This window comes from Arachis stenosperma, chromosome 5, assembly GCF_014773155.1.
Source record: "Arachis stenosperma cultivar V10309 chromosome 5, arast.V10309.gnm1.PFL2, whole genome shotgun sequence".
Taxonomy (NCBI): Eukaryota; Viridiplantae; Streptophyta; class Magnoliopsida; order Fabales; family Fabaceae; genus Arachis; species Arachis stenosperma.
In genome coordinates, this window is record NC_080381.1 from 109342196 (window position 1) to 109361356 (window position 19161).

The 19161-nt window shown below is 41.0% G+C and overlaps 2 non-coding genes across 2 annotated transcripts; both read left to right on the plus strand.

The window, feature by feature from the left end:
• Nucleotides 1-599: 599 nt before the first annotated feature.
• Nucleotides 600-707, plus strand: LOC130984460 (small nucleolar RNA R71). The gene has a single exon (XR_009088396.1). It is a non-coding gene; the product is annotated as a small nucleolar RNA R71 (small nucleolar RNA).
• Nucleotides 708-13280: 12573 nt separating this feature from the next.
• LOC130983917 (small nucleolar RNA R71) lies at nt 13281-13384 on the plus strand. Its single transcript, XR_009087885.1, has one exon. It is a non-coding gene; the product is annotated as a small nucleolar RNA R71 (small nucleolar RNA).
• Nucleotides 13385-19161: the final 5777 nt, after the last annotated feature.

Below are 19161 nucleotides of genomic sequence, written 5' to 3' on the forward strand. Positions count from 1 at the left end.
AGATCAGAGACCATGGTTGCTAAGTCAGAGTGGTTTTGCTTAGGATTTTCTATCTGTTGCTGAGAAGATGATGGAAAAGGCTTGCCATTGCTAAACCTGTTTCTTCCACCATTATTGTTGTTGAAACCTTGTTGAGGTCTCTGTTGATCCTTCCATGAGAGATTTGGATGATTTCTCCATGAAGAATTATAGGTGTTTCCATAGGGTTCTCCCATGTAATTCACCTATTCCATTGAAGGGTTCTGAGAAGCATAAGCTTCTTCTTTAGATGAAGCATCCTTAGTACTGCCTGGTGCATTTTGCATTCCAGACAGACTTTGAGAAATCAGATTGACTTGCTGAGTTAGTATTTTGTTCTGAGCCAATATGGCATTCAGAGTATCAATCTCAAGAACTCCTTTCTTCTGATTTGCCCCATTGTTCACAGGATTCCTTTCAGAAGTGTACATGAATTGGTTATTTGCAACCATTTCAATGAGTTCTTGAGCTTCTGTAGGCGTCTTCTTCGGATGAAGAGATCCTCCAGCAGAGCTATCCAATGACATCTTGGACAGTTCAGACAGACCATCATAGAAAATACCTATGATGCTCCATTCAGAAAGCATGTCCGAGGGGCACTTTCTGATCAATTGTTTGTATCTTTCCCAAGCTTCATAGAGGGATTCTCCTTCCTTCTGTCTGAAGGTTTAGACTTCCACTCTAAGCTTACTCAATTTTTGAGGTGGAAAGAACTTTGCCAAGAAGGCATTGACTAGCTTTTCCCAAGAGTTCAGGCTTTCTTTAGGTTGTGAATCCAACCATATCCTAGCTCTGTCTCTTACAGCAAAAGGGAATAGCATAAGTCTGTAGACCTCAGGGTCAACCCCATTAGTCTTGACAGTGTCACAGATTTGCAAGAACTCAGCTAAAAACTGATGAGGATCTTCCAATGGAAGTCCATAGAACTTGCAATTCTGTTGCATTAGAGAAACTAATTGAGGCTTAAGCTCAAAGTTGTTTGCTCCAATGGCAGGGATAGAGATGCTTCTCCCACAGAAGTCGGGAGTAGGTGCAGTAAAGTCACCCAGCACCTTCCTTGCATTGTTGGCATTGTTGTTGTTTTCGGCTGCCATGGGTTCTTCCTCTTTGAAGATTTCTGTTAGGTCCTCTATAGAGAGTTGTGCCTTAGCTTCTCTTAGCTTTCGCTTCAAGGTCCTTTCAGGTTCAGGGTCAGCCTCAACAAGAATGCTTTTGTCTTTGCTCCTGCTCATATGAAAGAGAAGAGAACAAGAAAGTATGGAATCCTCTATGTCATAGTATAGAGATTCTTTGAGGTGTCAGAGGAAAAGAAAAATAGAAGGAAGAGGTAGAAGAATTCGAACTTAGTGAGATAGAGTTCAAATTGTGCATTGAGGAAAAGTGGTATTCCATAAATAGAAGGATGTGAGAAGAGGGGAAGAGATTTTTTTCGAAAATTAATTAAAAAGATTTTTAAAAACATTTTGAAAAAGATTTTGAAGAAGATATGATTGAAAACTTTTTTTTTTTGAAAAAGATGTGATTAAAAAGATATGATTGAAAAGATATGATTTGAAAAACAATTTAAAAAGATTTGATTTTAAAAATTAATGACTTGCCTAACAAGAAAAGATATGATTCAAACATTAAACCTTTCTCAACAGAAAAGGCAACATACTTGAAATGTTGAATCAAATCATTAATTGATAGCAAGTATTTTTGAAAAAGGAAAGAAATTGATTTTGAAAATGATTTGATTGAAAATATATGATTTGAAAAAGATTTGATTTTGAAAACTTGAAAAAAAATTTGCATTAAAAACAAAATCTTCCCTCTTGTGCCATCCTGGCGTTAAACGCCCAGAATGGTGCACATTCTGGCGTTTAACGCCCAAAGCACTACCCTTTTGGGCGTTAAACGCCCAGCCAGGCACCCTGGCTGGCGTTTAAACGCCAGTCTGCCTTCTTCACTGGGCATTTTGAACGCCCAGCTTTTTCTGTATAATTCCTCTGCTGCATGTACTGAATCTTCAGTTCCCTGTATTATTGACTTGAAAATAGAACCAAGATCAAATAAACAATGCATGCAAGACACCAAACTTAAAATGAGACACTGGACTCAAACAAGAATCATAAAAATATTTTTGGTTTTTATGATTTTGTAATTTTTTTGGATTTTTCGAAAATTAAGTGGAAAAGAAAATAAAGGTATCAAAATTCTTAATGAGAATTCCAGGAATCATGCAATGTTAGTCTAAAGCTTCAGTCTAAAGAAATTAGACATGGATAGCCAAGCTTCAGCAGGACATTGCATTCAAGAGCTAAATTGATGAGAATCAATCAGCTTTGGTGATGATAAGATCATCACCTTGAAACACTAGAATTCATTCTTAAGAACTCTGAAAAATACCTAATCTAAGCAACAAGATGAATCGTCAGTTGTCCATGCTCGAAACAATCCCCGGCAACGGCGCCAAAAACTTGGTGCTGTTGCCGGATCGAAAATTTGGCACTGATGTTACCGGACCAAAAGCTTGCCGAAAACTCGAACAATCCCCGGCAACGGCGCCAAAAACTTGGTGCACGAAATTGTGATCTATACTTTTCACAACTCAAATAATCCCTAGTAATGGCCCCAAAGGCTTGGTGCTCAATACCATGGCATAAACACAACTTCGCACAACTAACCAGCAAGTGTACTGGGTCGTCCAAGTAATAAACCTTACGCGAGTAAGGGTCGATCCCACGGAGATTGTTGGTATGAAGCAAGCTATGGTCACCTTGTAAATCTCAGTCAGGCAAACTCAAATGGTTATGGATGATATATGAATAAAACATGAAGATAAAGATAGAGATACTTATGTAATTCATTGGTGAGAACTTCAGATAAGCGAATGGAAATGCTTTGTCCCTTCCGTCTCTCTGCTTTCCTAATGTCTTCATCCAACTCTTCTTACTCCTTTCCATGGCAAGCTGTATGTTGGGCATCACCGTTGTCAATGGCTACAGTCCCGTCCTCTCAGTGGAAATGTTCAACGCACCCTCTCACGGCACGACTATCCAGCTGTCGATTCTCGATCATGTCGGAATAGAATCCAGTGATTCTTTTGCGTCTGTCACTAATGCCCCACAATCGCGAGTTTGAAGCTCGTCACAGTCATTCAATCATTGAATCCTACTCAGAATACCACAGACAAGGTTTAGACCTTTCGGATTCTCTTGAATGCAGTCATCAATTCTAACTTATACCACGAAGATTCCGGTTAAAGAACCCAAGAGATAAACATTAGAGCCTTGTTTGCTTGTAGAACGGAAGTGGTTGTCAGTCACACGTTCATAAGTGAGAATGATGATGAGCGTCACATAATCATCACATTCATCAAGTTCTTGAGTGTGAATGAATATCTTGGAATAAGAACAAGCTGAATTGAATAGAAGAACAATAGTAATTGCATTAATACTCGAGGTACAGCAGAGCTCCACACCTTAATCTATGGTGTGTAGAAACTCCACCGTTGAAAATACATAAGAACAGGGTCTAGGCATGACCGTGAGGCCAGCCTCCCAATAATCTAAGAACTAGACGTTCAAAGATGATCTAGAGATCTGAAGTGATCAAAAGATCAAAAATACAATAGTAAAAGCTCCTATTTATAGGGAACTAGTAGCTTAAGAATTACAAAGGTGAGTAAATGATATAAATATCCACTTCCGGGCCCACTTGGTGTGTGCTTGGGCTGAGCATTGAAGCATTTTCGTGTAGAGACTCTTCTTGGAGTTAAACGCCAGCTTTTGTGCCAGTTTGGGCGTTTAACTCCCACTTTGGTGCCAGTTCCGGCGTTTAACGCTCGGAATTCTGATGGTGATTTTGAACGCCGATTTGGGCCATCAAATCTTGGGCAAAGTATGGACTATTATATATTGCTGGAAAGCCCAGGATGTCTACTGTTTAACGCCGTTGAGAGCGCGCCAATCGGGCTTCTGTAGCTCGAGAAAATCCACTTCGAGTGGAGGGAGGTTAGAATCCAACAGCATCTGCAGTCCTTTTCAGTCTCTGAATCAGATTTTTGCTCAGGTCCCTCAATTTCAGCCAGAAAATACCTGAAATCATAGAAAAACACACAAACTCATAGTAAAGTCCAGAAAAGTGAATTTTAATTAAAAACTAATAAAAATATACTAAAAACTTAACTAAATCTACTAAAAACATACTAAAAACAATGCCAAAAAGCGTACAAATTATCCGCTCATTAGGTACCGTTGTCCGTGGTGATGGAGTATGGTACTCGAACCTCATAATAATGTTCCTATATAGGAATTTTCAACTTCTTTGAGCGGTGGCGTTGGCTAGGGGTTCTGCCTCGATCCATTTTGTGAAATAGTCTACTCCTACTATGAGGAATTTTACTTGTCCCGATCCCTGTGGGAAGGGTCCGAGAAGGTTGAGTCCCCATTTCGCAAATGGCCAGGGTGAGGTCACGCTGATGAGCTTTTCTGGTGGGGCAATGTGAAAGTTGACATGCTTCTGGCATGGTGGGCATGTCCTCACAATTTCTATAGCCTCCTTTTGTAGAGTTGGCCAATAGAATCCCGCCCGGAGTATCTTTTTGGTGAGAGCTTGCGCTCCGAGATGATTACCACAAATGCCACTGTGCACTTCCTCCAAGACTTCCTTTGTGTTAGAAGTTGGTACACATTTTAGTAAAGGTGTTGATATCCCTCTTTTGTATAGCGTGTTGTTTATGATAGTGTAGTACTGTGCCTCCCTTTTCAGCCTCTTTGCCTCCTTTTCATCTGTAGGGAGTGCTTCTGTTTTGAGGTAGTTTATTATGGGGGTCATCCATCCTTGATCCCGACCTATTATGGCTAGGACTTTTTCTTTTTCCGCTATTGACGGATTCTGTAGTATCTCTTGGATGAGGCTTCTATTGTTGCCCCCTGGTTTGGTGCTGGCTAATTTTGAAAGGGCGTCAGCTCGGGCATTTTGCTCACGAGGTATGTGGTGGATCCTGTATTCCCCGAGTTGTCCGAGCTGTTCTTTGGTTTTATCCAAATATTTTTTCATGGTCGGATCTTTGGCTTGGTAGCTTCCTGTTATTTGTGAGGTGATGACTTGTGAGTCACTGTAGATGTTGAGTTTTCGAGCTCCAACCTCCCTAGCCAGCTTCAAACCAGCTAATAGTGCTTCGTATTCTGCCTGGTTATTTGAGGTCGGGAATCCGAATTTAAGGGAGAGCTCAAGTTGAGTTCCTTGGTTGCTTTCGATTATCACACCCACACCACTTCCTGTTTTATTCGAGGATCCGTCCACGTATATGTTCCACTCTATGGGGATTTCCGGGGTGTCTGTAAATTCTGCGATGAAGTCGGCCAGGTGTTGTGATTTAATGGCTGTCTGCGCCTCGTATTGGAGGTCGAACTCAGACAACTCGATTGCCCATTGTAGGATTCTTCCTACTAGATCTGTTTTCTGCAATATCCCTTTTATGGGTTGTTGGTCCGAACTTTAATGGTATGCGCTTGGAAATATGGGCGAAGCCGCCGGGATGTGAGGATCAGAGTGTAGGCAAACTTTTCTATTTTCTGATAGTTCAGCTCAGATCCCTGTAGCGCTTTGCTAATGAAGTAGACAGGTTTTTGCCCATGTTCATCTTCTTTGACTAGTGCTGAGGCTATTGCCTGGCTCTCTACTGCGAGATATAATATGAGCGGTTCTCCTTCTCGTGGCCGAGATAGGATAGGTGGCCGTCCTAAGAACTCTTTGAAGTCTCGGAAGGCTTGCTCGCATTCTGTCGTCCATTCGAACTGTTTTCCCTTTCTTAAAATAGCCTAGAAGGGAAGAGATCTTATCGCAGCTCCTGCTAAGAATCGGGATAGAGCGGCCAACCTCCCGTTGAGTTGTTGTACTTCTTTGACACAGGTTGGGCTCTTCATGTTGAGTATGGCTTGACACTTGTCTGGATTTGCTTCAATCCCCCTTTGTGCGAGCATGAAGCCCAAGAATTTGCCTGCTTCTACTACCAAGGTGCATTTTACGGGATTGAGCCGCATGTTGTGTTTCCTGATAGTGTAAAACACTTGAGTCAGGTCGGATAATAATGTATCTTCGCTTTGTGTCTTTATCAACATGTCGTCTACATAAACTTCCATGATTTTTCCGATGTGATCTGAGAAAACTTTATTCATTAGCCTTTGATAAGTAGCTCCTGCATTTTTGAGACCGAAAGGCATCATGATGTAACAGTAGTTTGCTTTCGGTGTTAGGAACGAGGTCTTTTTTTGATCTAGTGGATACATGGGGATTTGGTTGTTCCCTGAATATGCGTCCATGAACGAGAGATACTTATATCCTGATGAAGCATCTACTAGAGCGTCGATGCTTGGGAGTGGGTAAGGGTCTTTTGGGCAGGCTTTGTTGAGGTCGGTGTAGTCGGTGCACATTCGCCACTTCCCATTTGACTTTTTCACCAAGACGACGTTTGCTAGCCATAGTGGGTATTTAACTTCCCTTATGAACCCGGCCTCTAGTAGCGCCTGTACTTGTTCTTCTACAGCTTGAGCTCGTTCTGGTCCGAGTTTTCTTCGTCTTTGTTGTACTGGCCGGGATCCCGGGCAGACTGCCAATTTGTGGCTCATTAGTTCGGGATCAATGCCTGGCATGCCGGCAGCTTTCCATGCGCAGAGATCAACATTATCTCGTAGGAACCGTATTAGTGATTCCTTTGTGTCTCCTTTCAGGATCGTGCCAATATTACTTATTTTATCCGAGGTGTCTCTGATCTGGACTCTTTCTACTTCTCCTTCGGGTCGTGGTCGAAATTCTTCTCGCCTCTGAACTCCACCGAGCTCGATTGTGTGAAACTCTCCTCCTTCGCCTCGGAGGTTTAGACTTTCGTTATAACAGCGACGTGCCATCTTTTGATCTGCCTTTGTTGTAGCTATCCTTTCCGCGGTTGGGAATTTCATACACAGATGTGGAGTTGAAACTATTGCGCCGAGTTGATTTAACGTTGTCCGACCTATTAAGGCATTGTAGGCTGAGCTTACGTCGACCACGATGTAGTCTATCTTGAGTGTTCTGGATTGGTTCCCCTTTCCAAAGGTTGTATGCAGCGATACGTAACCCAGCGGTTGGACTGGGGCATCTCCTAGTCCAAACAAGATGTTCGGGTACGCTCTTAGCTCTTTTTCTTCTAGGCCGAGTTTCTCGAAGGCAGTTTTGAATAAGATGTCGGCAGAGCTTCCCTGGTCAATTAGTGTACGGTGAAGGTTGGCGTTTGCTAGTATGATCGTAATGACCATGGGGTCGTCGTGTCCCGAGATGATTCCGGATGCGTCTTCCTTGGTAAACGTGATTGCTGGGATGTCTGGGGCTTCCTTATTTCCTTCGACGTGGTACACCTCTTTGAGGTGTCGCTTGCGGGATGATTTGGAGATTCCTCCTCCAGCAAATTGATGTGCTATAAACTTGATAGCTACGATTTTAGGAAATTGCACGATCGGCAAAAATTCCTTCTGGCAAGTGCACCGGTTATCGTCAAGTAAAAACTCACAATAGAGTGAGGTCGAATCCCACAAGGATTGGTTGAGTGAGCAATTCGGATTAGAAGTGTGTTCTAGTTGAGCGGAATCAAGATTTAGATGAGAATTGCAGAATGTTAAATTGCATGAATTAAAGAGCGAGAAGCTAAATTGTTGAAATTAAAAAGGGATCGGGGTGATTGCATGAATTAAATTGCAGAATGTAAATAGAAAGTGTAGATCAGAAATGGGGAATTCATTGGGTTTCAGGAGATATTGAGATCTCCGAATCAAAACATTTTTATCCCTTCCTCAACCAATGCATTCATTGAATTTTGCTTGGCAATCTTATATGATTGGATCCCAATCCCTTGGCTCACCAATTCTCTCTAAAAACAAACAAATTCCCAATCCCTTGGTTTAAATGTTCATAAGAAGAGATGATGCTCGATCACTGATTATACCACACAGTTTCATGAACCACAATTTGGTAGGATTACATGTCACAATATCCATCCAAACCCCAATCCAATTCACTGTGAGAAAGCTTCTCTAGCATGAATCCTCCATTCCTTTCCCAAGGTTCTGAAGGATTCCAATTATGGATAGTTTCTTTCCCAAGACAACTAACCAATGGAATTAGATCGAGAAGCTTTCTAACAAAATTCAAGAGAAAAGATTGAAGAAGAAGATAAAAACTATTAGTGATTCATTGAATTACGATAGAGCTCCCTAACCCAATGAAAGGGGTTTAGTGAGTCATAGCTCTGAATTCAATTACAACAAGTATGAAAACTAGAAAAATGATCCCCAAAAGTATCTAAAAGTCCTCCTTTCAAACTTAAATTCTATCCTATTTATACACTTTCTAAATTGAGCTTCTGTTGTGTTTCTTGGGCTTTGAGGCCTTTCCCTGATTTCCTTTTGCTTCGGGTTTATGATCCATAATCCTGATGAGGCTGCTGATCCAATTCTGCAACATTCATTGAGCCAACTTAGTGATAATCAAGTAATGACACATGACTCAACAAATTGAAATTCCAGACTCATCAATTCTTCAGGCCCAATCCCATAAACCATGATATTCAATTGGGTTTCATACCAGAGTACGTTTAAGTTAATGTTTGTGCTCAAATGCTAACTTAAACTGCAATATCTTGGCCCAGAAACCCTTTTCAAATTGTGGCGTTTAAGTTGCAGTTTAAGCTTAAACTGCAACTTAAACGTTGGACACTCCTGGAGGTGATATAAGTCGAACACGTTTAAGCTTCAGTTTAAGGTTAAACTGAAGCTTAAACGTGGAAATGGAATAAGGCAACCCTGGAAGGTGGAATGTCGAACACGTTTAAGCTTCAGTTTAAGGTTAAACTGAAGCTTAAACGTGGAAATGGAGGGAAGCCATCCTGGAGGGTAAAGGTCGAACACGTTTAAGCTCCAGTTTAAGCTTAAACTGGAGCTGAAACGTGGAAATGCAAAACGCAACCCTGGAGGAGAATGGTCGAACACGTTTAAGCTCCAGTTTAAGGTTAAACTGGAGCTTAAACGTGGAAATGGCTCCCTGGTGCTTTCAATTCTGGCGTTTAACTTCCAGTTTAAGGTTAAACTAGAGGTTAAATGCCACTTTCAGCCTTTCCTCAGCTTTCATGATTTTGGCGTTTAAGCTCCAGTTTAAGCTTAAACTGGAGCTTAAACTCCACATGTGATATTCAAGCTTCCTTTATTGATTTTGTTGCTTCCTTGCCTAGCCTCTACTTCCCTGAAATCATCCAAACAACTGCATCAAAGTCTTGCAAAATTTCATGAGAAATCTTTCATTCATAGCATTCAAGTAATATAACTAAAAACTCATAAAATTTGCATCAAAATCATACTGTTTGGATGGTTTATTGCTTTGTTATTCATTTAACCATTCTTGGTTACTTTAAGCTCAAGAAAATGCATAAAACAACTAAAACTAACAGAAAAATGCTAGTGAAACTAGCCTAAGATGCCTTGGCATCACAACACCAAACTTAATACTTGCTTGTCCCTAAGCAAGTCCTGAGTTATTTGAAAAGAAAGTATGAAACAGAAAGCAATTACATTGGCTATATTAGTAAGCACTTGAAGTTCATCAGAAGGGTTTTATGCAGAAAGTTGCAGCATCACTTTTTCATTCTGATCAGGTAAGATTATCACTTTTTCATTGCATCCATCAAACACTGCTATGGCCTCTTGTTATTCTTATGTCCTTGGCACTTTTCTCTTCTTTGTTTTTCTTTTTCTTAGAGCTCCTTTGCTCCTTGTTTGCTCAGTGTCATGTGTTGCACAAGCCTTTGGCATTTTCTTTTTCTTATCAGTGCACTACACATATCCACTACAGGCATTTTAGTTCACATTTCTTCTTGAGACATTGGTGCCCAGCACCTCTTTGTGTGACTAAATGTTTTGTATTTAGGTTGCTCTTGATAATGGACTTTTGGTTGATAATCCCGAGCTAGTTAACCCAAGTTACCAAGTGTTGAAACACTCCTCAGAACCTATTCATCCAAGCATATCCTTAATACATAAACACCACAGGCATTTGTCTCAGAAGTTCAAACCATTGGTGCCTAGCTTATTTTCTTAATTTTTTTTTGCTTTTTGGTTGCCCTTTTTCAGTGGCTTTTTCTTCTTCTTTTTCTTTCTTTTTCATGGCCAAAGACATTTATTCAACAAGATCCATAAACAGTATTCAAACTTCTACACAAAAATGATAATTCTACACTCAATTTCCAGTGATCTGACTAAACAATCACGCATGCATACCACCACTTAATTCTACTTGATTTGTCACTAATTGAGCCAAGTTACTTTTGTTCAAACTTTTCTTTTATTTTTGGAAACAGAACAAGCATTGCAAGCATTTGTTTAAGAAGGTGAAGTTATATCCAAACATCTAGGCATTCACTTTATTCAAAGCAGTAAACAGACAAACATATTAAAAACTTCACATTCCAGAAAGATTCAACAATTACAGTTTAAACCAGAACAAGCATGCTTTTGTTTGCCTTTTAAAGAATGGTCAAGGAACAACACCACCTTGTGAAATTTCTTGTTTTCTCTTTATTGCCAGGAAACAATTTGATTTCTCCTTCTTCTCCTAGTTGTTGCTTCATTTTCTTTCTAAGATCCTTGTTTCCTTTCCTGCAAAGAGTGATGAAGTTGCTTGCTTCTCAAGCACTTGAATGGTTAGCTCAACTATGTATGGGCAAGTGTCTGAGTCTTAAGTTGGTGTGTGAACACCAAACTTAGTCTCCTACTTACTCCTCTGCTCTTTGAATCCTTGAATTCTCCTTGGAATGAAGTTGCTGCTAAGGATTTTAAGCATTTCTGTGATTGCTTAGAATGGTTGTTCCTTTCATATAATTCAAAGGTTGTTGTGTTCAGTTGATCTGTATGGTGGAACACCAAACTTAGAGTCACACATTCCCCTTTGAATTATTGATCCACGAATTCATTGTTTGGTGTGAAACACCAAACTTAATTCTTTGCAATGCACAGAAACTACTTCTCCTTTTTATTGAAACAAATAAAAGAAACAGCAAAGGAGTATTACCTCAGGTTGGGTTGCCTCCCAACAAGCGCTTCTTTAACGTCACTAGCTTGACGGTTGTCCCTTGTTAGGGTGGATTGTAGTGCTTGATGTCCTCTCCTCTCACTATGAAAATGTCCCCATTTGATTCCTTCATGATTTCCAAATGTTCCATAGAAAGAACTTTCCTGATTGTGAACACTTGAGGGAGCTGGGAAGGAATGGTTTTGAGGCCAGGTGGGATTGGCAGATAATGACTTGATATCATTTTATCTCCCGGAGAGAAACCTTCAGTGGGAATTTTCTTGTTTCTCCACCCTCTTGGCAATTTCTTTACAATTCTTCCCTCTCTCTTGAAGATTTCTTCATTGACCCTTATGCCAGGAGGATCCTTCTGAGCTGTTTCTATTGATTCTTGTGGCTTTAACTCTTGCAATTCTTGTTTGCCTTCCAAGGACTGTTTCAGAGTTTCAGCTGCTGGATTGCTTTCCTCCAAACACAGATGGCTACTATCATCTTTAGGCTTTTCAGGTTCTGGTTCAGGCTCAGATGCAGGTTTGAAAACATGGAAAATGAGCTGTTCATCATGTATTCTCAAAATTAGCTCTCCTTGTTCTACATCTATGAGCGTTCTAGCAGTGGCTAGAAATGGCCTTCCCAGAATGATAGGGTGTAGGTAGCTTTCCTCCATGTCCAAAATGACAAAGTCTGTGGGGAAGAAATAATTTCCCACTTTCACCAGCACATTCTCAACTACCCCTTCAGCTTGCTTCTGAGTTTTGTCAGCCAGTTGTATGATTACATCAGTGGATCTCACCTCATTCAGTTGTAGCCTCTTCATAAGAGTCAGAGGCATCACATTTATGCTAGCTCCTAGATCATAGAATCCTCTGTCAATTTTTGTTTCCCCTATGATGCAGGGGATATGAAAACTTCCTGGGTCTGTTTTCTTAGAGACTATGTCCTTCTTGATGAGGGCACTGCATTCTTTGTTCATTATTACAGTTTGTCCTCCCTTCAAAACTCTTTTCTTGCTCAGCAATTCCTTCAAATACTTGATATGTGTAGGCATCTGCTGGAGAATCTCAAGAAAGGGAATATTGATATGGAGAGACTCAAATGTCTCTAAAAACCTTGAATATGTTTTCCCTTTTTCACCTCCTCCTAACCTCTGAGGAAATGGTACTTTTGGTTGGTATGTTTCCAGCATGCCTTTATTTTGCAATTCCTTGGCTTGCTCAGTTTCACTTTCCTGCTTAGCTTCTTCCACACCTTCCTTCAAGATTTCTGGCTCCTGTTCTGAGGGTCTGATTCCTTCTTCTTCTGAGACTTCCTTCAATATGGTGATGGCCTTGCATTCTTCCCATCTCACTCCCTTTTGTTCCCCTTTAGGATTCTTTTCTGTGTCACTAGGGAACACTGCAGTTGACTTGGGGGCCTGTTGAGATAGCTCTCCTACTCGAGACTCCATCCTCTTGAGTTTTTCACCATGGTTCCTTAAGGTAGATCTCACATCATCCCTAAAGCTTTTCAACTCACTTATGTCCTGACCCATGTTTGCAAGCATTCCTTCTATCCTGTTTAATTGATCTTGAAATTGTTGGTTCGGATTAGGTTGGGCAGGTTGATTATTTTGGCCATGATATGGTGGTTGGGAGTAAGTGTTTTGTGTGGCTTGGTATGATATTTGGTTGGAGTTTTGGTATGTGGAATTGTTATGTTGGTTGGGGCTGTAAGGTTTGTGGTTTTGTGGTTGGGTTTGCTGGTTTCCCCACCCAAAGTTTGGGTGGTTTTTCCAGCCTGGGTTGTAAGTGTTGGAATGTGGATCATATGGTTGCCTTTGTTGATTTCCCACATAGTTGGCCTCTTCCCAATCACCTCCTTCAGTGCTTACCTCCTCTTGATCTTGTGTGTGTATTGCTGCCACTTGATTTGTTCCTAATTTCCTGGTGAGCTCTGCTAGTTGCTTGGCAAACACCTTGTTTTGGGCTAGAATTGTATCAACATGGTTCAGCTCCATGACTCCCTTAGTGTTGTGTCTCTCTGAAGCATAGTAGTACTCATTCTCAGCCACTGTCTCAATCACTTCAATGGCTTCTTCCACAGTCTTCTTCCTGTTCAATGAACCTCCTGATGAATGGTCTACAGCCTTCCTTGATTCATAAGAAAGCCCATCATAGAAAATATGCAATTGCACCCAGTCATGGAACATGTCTGGTGGGCATTTCCTTGTCAACTCCTTGAACCTCTCCCATGCCTCGTAGAGAGTTTCACCATCTTGTTGTCTAAAAGTCTGAACCTCAGATCGAAGCCTATTGACCTTTTGTGGGGGGTAGAAACGTGCCAGAAACTTGCTTTCCACCTCATCCCAGGTTGTTAGGCTTCCCCTTGGGAATGATTCCAGCCACTTAGCTGCCTTGTCCCTAAGTGAAAATGGGAACAAGAGCAGTTTATAGGCATCTTCCTGGACTCCATTGGACTTCACAGTGTCGCAAATTCTCAGGAATTTTGTGAGATGTTGGTTTGGATCTTCATTAGCACTCCCACCAAATGAACAATGATCCTCCACCAGTGATATTAGCTGTGGTTTGAGTTCAAAATTGTTGGCCTGAATGGGTGGTTTCTGAATGCTGCTACCACAATTCCCAGAGGTTGGGTTTATGTATGAACCAAGAACCCTCCTCTCGGGAATGGCATTGTTTCCATCAGCTCTCTCATGGTTGTGAACTTCTCTATCCATGTTGAGATCTAGAGCTTCCTCAAAATTGTCCTCAGATTCTCCTTTAGATTCTTCTTCTCCCAGTACTCTCTTCCCTCTTGCTTCCCTTCTAAGTTTATGAAGGGTCCTCTCTGGTTCGGTATATGGATGAGTTGATGTCTCTCCTCTCCTACCTGTCATACAAGAACACAGCACAGGCAACAAACAAGTGAAATACTCTTGGTTAATGGAAGAGTATGGTTAGAGCAATTGAGGAATTAATTCAAATAGTTAGTGAGTCAGTGAGTTAGTTGCTTAAATTTAAAGGCATAAAGAAAGAAAGCAAGTAATAGAGTGCAGAAATTAAAAATTCAACAAGTAACTTGAACTGAATTAACAAAACAAGAAAAATGCTCCATCTAGTTAACTTCCAATTTGAGAATTGTCAATCGAAAACCAATCCCCGGCAACGGCGCCATAAACTTGATGTGCTATAAACTTGATAGCTACGATTTTAGGAAATTGCACGATCGGCAAAAATTCCTTCCGGTAAGTGCACCGGTTATCGTCAAGTAAAAACTCACAATAGAGTGAGGTCGAATCCCACAAGGATTGGTTGAGTGAGCAATTCGGATTAGAAGTGTGTTATAGTTGAGCGGAATCAAGATTTAGATGAGAATTGCAGAATGTTAAATTGCATGAATTAAAGAGCGAGAAGCTAAATTGCTGAAATTAAAAGGGGATCAGGGTGATTGCATGAATTAAATTGCAGAATGTAAATAGAAAGTGTAGATCAGAAATGGGGAATTCATTGGGTTTCAGGAGATATTGAGATCTCCGAATCAAAACATTTTTATCCCTTCCTCAACCAATGCATTCATTGAATTTTGCTTGGCAATCTTATATGATTGGATCCCAATCCCTTGGCTCACCAATTCTCTCTAAAAACAAACAAATTCCCAATCCCTTGGTTTAAATGTTCATAAGAAGAGATGATGCTCGATCACTGATTATACCACACAGTTTCATGAACCACAATTTGGTAGGATTACATGTCACAATATCCATCCAAACCCCAATCCAATTCACTGTGAGAAAGCTTCTCTAGCATGAATCCTCCATTCCTTTCCCAAGGTTCCGAAGGATTCCAATTATGGATAGTTTCTTTCCCAAGACAACTAACCAATGGAATTAGATCGAGAAGCTTTCTAACAAAATTCAAGAGAAAAGATTGAAGAAGAAGATAAAAACTATTAGTGATTCATTGAATTACAATAGAGCTCCCTAACCCAATGAAAGGGGTTTAGTGAGTCATAGCTCTGAATTCAATTACAACAAGTATGAAAACTAGAAAAATGATCCCCAAAAGTATCTAAAAGTCCTCCTTTCAAACTTAAATTCTATCCTATTTATACACTTTCTAAATTGAGCTTCTGTTGTGTTTCTTGGGCTTTGAGGCCTTTCCCTGATTTCCTTTTGCTTCGGGTTTATGATCCATAATCCTGATGAGGCTGCTGATCCAATTCTGCAACATTCATTGAGCCAACTTAGTGATAATCAAGTAATGACACATGACTCAACAAATTGAAATTCCAGACTCATCAATTCTTCAGGCCCAATCCCATAAACCATGATATTCAATTGGGTTTCATACCAGAGTACGTTTAAGTTAATGTTTGTGCTCAAATGCTAACTTAAACTGCAATATCTTGGCCCAGAAACCCTTTTCAAATTGTGGCGTTTAAGTTGCAGTTTAAGCTTAAACTGCAACTTAAACGTTGGACACTCCTGGAGGTGATATAAGTCGAACACGTTTAAGCTTCAGTTTAAGGTTAAATTGAAGCTTAAACGTGGAAATGGAATAAGGCAACCCTGGAGGGTGGAATGTCGAACACGTTTAAGCTTCAGTTTAAGGTTAAACTGAAGCTTAAACGTGGAAATGGAGGGAAGCCATCCTGGAGGGTAAAGGTCGAACACGTTTAAGCTCCAGTTTAAGCTTAAACTGGAGCTTAAACGTGGAAATGCAAAACGCAACCCTGGAGGAGAATGGTCGAACACGTTTAAGCTCCAGTTTAAGGTTAAACTGGAGCTTAAACGTGGAAATGGCTCCCTGGTGCTTTCAATTCTGGCGTTTAACTTCCAGTTTAAGGTTAAACTGGAGGTTAAACGCCACTTTCAGCCTTTCCTCAGCTTTCATGATTTTGGTGTTTAAGCTCCAGTTTAAGCTTAAACTGGAGCTTAAACTCCACATGTGATATTCAAGCTTCCTTTGTTGATTTTGTTGCTTCCTTGCCTAGCCTTTTCTTCCCTGAAATCATCCAAACAACTGCATCAAAGTCTTGCAAAATTTCATGAGAAATCTTTCATTCATAGCATTCAAGTAATATAACTAAAAACTCATGAAATTTGCATCAAAATCATACTGTTTGGATGGTTTATTGCTTTGTTATTCATTTAACCATTCTTGGTTACTTTAAGCTCAAGAAAATGCATAAAACAACTAAAACTAACAGAAAAATGCTAGTGAAACTAGCCTAAGATGCCTTGGCATCACAAATCAGCCGTGTATTACGTGAACATGTCTTTCCGGTGTGCGAGGTGATCATTCAGATCGTCCGACATCCTCATCCCTTCTTCTTTTTCTTGGTTCGTTATCTCGATTGGCCAAAAACCGATCTAGCTTTCCTTCTCTTACTAGTTTTTCTATGACGTTTTTCAAGTCAAAGCATTCGTTGGTGGAATGCCCTCGAAGTCGGTGATATTCACAGTATTCATTCCGATTTCCTCCTCCTCTTTTGCCTTTAAGTGATCGTGCTGGAGGGATTTTCTCTGTATGGCAGACTTCTTTGTAAACATCTACCAAGGATACCCTAAGAGGAGTATAGTTATGATATTTTTTGATTTTCTCTCCGGAGCGATCTTCCTTTTTCTTGGATTCTTTATCTTGGTAAGCAGAACCGAACCTTGAGGCTTCGCCGAGTCGAGAATTTTCCTCCATGTTGATGTATTTCTGTGCCCGTTCTTGTACTTCGTCTAAGGATGTCGGGTATCTCTTTGATATAGATTGGCTAAATGGTCCTTCTCGCAGACCATTTATGAGGCCCATAATGGCAGCTTCTGTTGGTAGACTTTGTATGTCCATGCATGTTTTGTTGAATCTTTCCATGTAGTTGCGAAGGCTCTCCCGATCTCCTTGCTTGATCCCTAGTAGGCTAGGTGCGTGTTTGGCTTTGTCCTTTTGCATGGAGAATCGGGCCAGGAACTTTTTGGCCAGGTCGTCGAAACTCGAGATGGATTTTGGAGGTAGGTTGTCAAACCATTTAATGGCTGTCTTGGTGAGAGTTGTTGGAAAGGCTTTGCAGCGAACTGCATCTGAGGCATCAGTGAGGTACATTCTACTTCTGAAGTTGCTGAGATGATGGTTGGGGTCCGAGGTGCCGTCATATAGAGTCATATCCGGAAGTTTGAAATCTTTTGGAATTTTGGTCTTCATAATTTCTCTGGTGAATGGATTTTGATCTTTCTGAGAGCTATCCTCTGTGGATGGTTGAGTAGCTTTAGTTTTGAGATCAGCTTCGAGTTTTGTAAGCTTATCTTCCAATTCTCGGCGCCGCCTTATCTCCCGTCATAGATCTTCTTCTTTTTCACGTCGATGTTGGGCTTCTTTCTCAAGTTGCTCCAATCGATTTTGAAGTGCTTCTATTACTCCTGGATTTGATGAATTTTTGTCTCCGTTGGTTTCTGGAGTATCTTTGAGTATTGTGTCCGCGTTTTTATGCGGCGTTCTGTCTTCCAAACCTGAATCGTGGTCGTTGTCATGATCATCCGCCACGTTAATGGGATGACTTCCAGGTTCCCCGGCAACGGTGCCAATGTTCCGAGGGTTACCTGAAACTGTAGGTCGATCTCGGACGAGATCTTCTATGTTGGTTGGAGCCGACGTGTCCGGCAGGTGTACGGCGGTCGGAGCTGGCGTGTCCGACTTGTTGGACTTGGTGGTGGTGCTGATCCTTCGTCCCCGGAGGGTGGGGGTACCTGCAAGGGACTCCGATGCTTAAGTTAGCAAGGGTATTAAGCAGGTATTGAGTAGAATCAGAGTATGAGTGATACCTGGGTGCTCCAGTGTATTTATAATGGTGAGATGTGGCCTTCTGTGGATAAGATAAGTTAGTTATCTTTATCTTATCTTTAAGTGAGGTCATCTTATCTTCAAGGGAACCGCCTTTCTCTCTGTAGGCTTAGGCCACCTTAGGATTTGGGGCGTGTTCCTCTATTTGGGCCCTTCTCTGGGCTATCTTGGGGACCTGACCGAGCTCTTTGGGAAGAAGTCGGGTTGTCCTGACCTGAAGAGGTCAGTCGCTTTGTCTGTCGAACATCCCAGGTCAGACACCTCGACCCTGGGTATGAACAGGTGGTAATCAGTGCATAGTAAAGGAGAATGACGTTAACACATGGTCATGACTACATGTGAAAAGTCATCAATGGAAATATAGCAAGTGCATGTGATGACAGTTAAATGCAAGGTATTTATTGGCATGCCGACAAAGGCATGAGTAGCATAGATCAAGCATTCAATGTCCAAGTTAGATTACCAAGTCTTTCAAACTAACAATATGTTTGTAAAAACAATTATATTTAATTAATAAAATATAAAAAGGGTTTTGTGAAAAGCAAGCATTTAGAGTAGTAGAATAAAAGAAATATGAAAATAGTGCACAATGCCATATGCGCCTTTTCACAAACACTTATCATGCATGGTAAATAAGGTATAGGAAGTATTAAATTGAACATGCAAGCAACCCTATAAAAATTATAATTGTTAAACAATTCCTTAACAATCCACAAGCAAAGTATAGAAAATAATGACCCAAATAAATATCCAACACCAATTAAGAGAAAAAGAAAGAAAAAGAGAGGGAAGAAGAAAAGAAAAGACCTTGATGATGGTGGTGAGAAAGAGGAAGTAGAAAGTGAGAAAGAAGGAAGAAGGAAGAAGGTGGAAGAAAGAAATAAGAAGGGGGAAGAAAGATTAGGATTTGGGGAAGAAAAGATAAGATATGTTGGTTGATTAAGATTTGGGTCACGCAGGCGATGCGGATGCGTGGGTCACACGGCCGCGCAAATAGCGCTTATATGAAGTGACGCAGACGCGTCGGTCATGCGGACACGTGACATGATTTGTGCTAGTGGCGCGAGAGCAGCCTCGCGTTCGCACAACTCTCTGTTCGAAACTCATTGTTGCCAAATTTCAGGGTGACGCGTTTGCATGGTGGATGCGATCGTGTGAACGGCCATACTTTGAAAAACGACGCGGACGCGTGGTGCACGCGTCCGCGTGGTAGGGCTTATGCGTCTGGCACCATTCCATCCCCGTTCCAGCCTAACATTCTGCC